The 2,961-nt window shown below is 41.6% G+C and overlaps 1 pseudogene; it reads left to right on the top strand.

Moving 5' to 3' along the window:
• The first annotated feature begins 410 nt into the window (after positions 1–410).
• On the top strand, positions 411–1,461 carry LOC115326536 (annotated as a pseudogene).
• Positions 1,462–2,961: the final 1,500 nt, after the last annotated feature.

The following is a 2,961-nucleotide window of genomic DNA, read 5'->3' as shown; positions in this document are numbered from 1 at the left end:
TTGTCTCACCATCGCAACGCGGAACGCCTGCCTGCACCACCGCTAACAAAGCCCGGATATCAAGCGTCGTTCTATGGAAGTGCCTGTCTTCACCGGCCCTGGAGGACGTCGCCCTCAACAAAAATCCTTCATCGATTTAGCCGCATGCACCTAGCGCGACCATCGACTGCGACAGCCACGTCAATTGCTACAAAAGTAGCGGATGTTGTGGCCTACGCCAGTGGGCACTGTGACTCGTTAGCGGCAATGTCGCTGACGAATTCTTTCTTGTTCTACATAAAGGTAAGAAACCAGTGTTCTATACACTCTAGAAGAAGTAATAACTTATGGCTTCTCGTGTTACCGTGCCCACGGTCATTGAGATTTTTGTGTTCTGTGTATCTTTGTATTACTGGTTGTGTACACATGCTATGCTTGTCCTACATTCCGCTGATACATTAAAACTTCTCTTGTTACGCTCCGGTGACGTCGAGGCGAATCCGGGACCCATGTCTATCGATCAGTCCAGGCAGTTGAACGACATGTTCAAACTCTTGCAAGATGTTAATGAGCATACTTGTTAGTGAGCGCGTTGGTAATTATGTAAGTTTAGAAAGAGTTATATACATAAAGACAGGGGACGGGACAACACATCGTTCACCCCTACGTACGGTCAACGTATGGTCAAGATTGACCAAGGCCAAGCTAGCCTTATTAAGTATATTAACGAGTTAAAGAGCAAGCAAGAATCCGTCGAACTAAAAGTTACCGACATCCAAAATCGGCTCGATGGCGTAGTGTGCAAAGTTGTAATTCTCGAGGCAACCCGGGAAGAGCTGTTGGCCGCCGAGGGATTAGTCGAATCTGTTGTTAAGGATAACTAAAGACTGCACGAGCCCCTGGACGATATTGAGGACCACTCAAGAAAGAACGATATTATCTTTCACGGTATTGAAGATTCCGCCTCTGAGCCTTGGGAACAGTCAAAAGTAAAACTATTAGATACGTTATCTACTTCACTTATTCTGCAAGTTTCTGATGAATGCGTTGAATGTGCTCACAGGCTTGGTTCGTACGCAGTCGGAGGATGCAGACCAGTGATTGTCAAGTTCTCTTCTTTCAAAACAAAACAAACAATCCTACAATCACGACCCAAGCTTAAAGCCTGCGGCATAACGGCTAATAAAGATTTTTTTTCCTACCACGCGCCTAGCAAGACAAAAACTTTTTGAGTTTCGAAAATTACAAAAGAGCGTCTTCCAACTGCGCTACAATAAACTTGACGTGGACAATAAATGTTTCATGTATGAAAATGCGAACGACAGGGTGTATGAAGTTGAAAATGGCAGAAGGCCGGGCAAGACCAATACAAATACAAGAAGCCCTGAAGGCGATAATAATCAACCTTCCTTATCCTTCCAAAATAATGTGACACCAAATTTAAGTGCCCGCGCAGCATCTGCCCAATCTGCTTTGCCCTAACAGTGTGCGAGGAGTACTGGTTCTTCTTTCGCGCCCGAAATAATGAATGTTCTGTTTACTAATATTCCAAGTGTCATGCAAAATCGCGACGATTTATGCTCTGCCATTGACTCTACCGGCGCTGATGCTGTAGTATTGATAGAAACGTGACTCTCTAGCAAAATTGATGATAACGAAATCCTAACTACTAACAAACGCTTCAAAATTTATTGCACTGATAGGGAAGCTCGCCAAGGTGGAGGTGTGCTGATTACAGTCGCCGATCATATGGATTCCCTTTATTTGAATGTTGCGAGTGACCTCGAAACAGTCTTTGTTTGCCTTTCCTTGAATTACAAAAAAGATATCTTGGGTGCCTGTTGCCGCCCTCCCTCAAGTGACGATAGCTTTCTGGACAAACTTAATGACGTAATCAGTACAGTGACTTTGCGATCTCCCACACCAAACTTAATCCTTCTTAGTGATTTTAACTATCCAAATATTGTGTGGTCGGCGTAAATACCATACGCAAGCCCTTTTTCGTCTGACAGGGACAAATTTATCAAATTATGTTCGGACTACAATTTCTCTCAGCTAGTGTCTCACCTCACCAGAGTTACGTCCTCCTGTGCCTCAGTGTTAGATTTGTACTGTCAACCTTCGCCAACCTTGTTTCCCCTATTACCTATCTACCGGGTTTTAGTGACCATTTATTTCTGCATTTTACCTTAAATTTTACCACAAGTCATTCCTCGAAAATAGTTAGACAGATTCGTGATTACGTAAAAGCTAATTTTACGGCTATAAATAGTGAATTGTGTGAATTTTTTAGTTACCACTTTGTGGAAAATTTCTTTGAACGTTCTGTAAATGAAAATTGGTGTCTTCAAAACAAAGTTAACTATCTAATAAGCACATATATTCCTGTTCGCACATTATCATCTAAAAGTAATTGCTCTTGGTACAACACCAGAATTAAACGACTTTCCAATGAAAAGAAACGCCTCTTTCGTGTAGCCAAACTTTCATAACAAGATCGGCATTTTAACGCCTATTATTTCGCCGAGCAGGAATATAAAGCGTGCAGTATTAGGAGTAAAACGCAAATTTTTTTTACTAACACGTTACCTACAATTTTATCGACAAATGTTCGCCACTTTCGGAACTTATTCAAACCTAATGATAACCACGGTGATCTGAAGCTTACAAACGCAGATGGGAACGAGTAGGTCAAAATGAGTGTGCATTATTGCCAAACGATATATTTATACAATCTTTTTCTTCCACCGATTTTTCCGTCTACCCCAACTTTACTGGCCCTGACTTTTTGCCAGCGAATCCAATATTAATATGATATGATGGTATAGCTGCAATAATTAACAAGCTCAAGCTCTCTTCTTCATCCGGTACTGACAATATTAACTCGAAATTCTTAAAAAAAAAACACGAAGTCCTATTCATCAGCTATACTATCAATGATTTTTAAGCAATCATTGGAGAAAGGCTGCCTTCCCGAAGACT

The sequence above is a fragment of the Ixodes scapularis genome, unplaced genomic scaffold (assembly GCF_016920785.2).
Source record: "Ixodes scapularis isolate PalLabHiFi unplaced genomic scaffold, ASM1692078v2 PGA_scaffold2__306_contigs__length_199485367, whole genome shotgun sequence".
Taxonomy (NCBI): domain Eukaryota; kingdom Metazoa; phylum Arthropoda; class Arachnida; order Ixodida; family Ixodidae; genus Ixodes; species Ixodes scapularis.
Note: the sequence above shows the minus strand (reverse complement) of the source record. Positions and strands in the feature narration are given on the sequence as shown.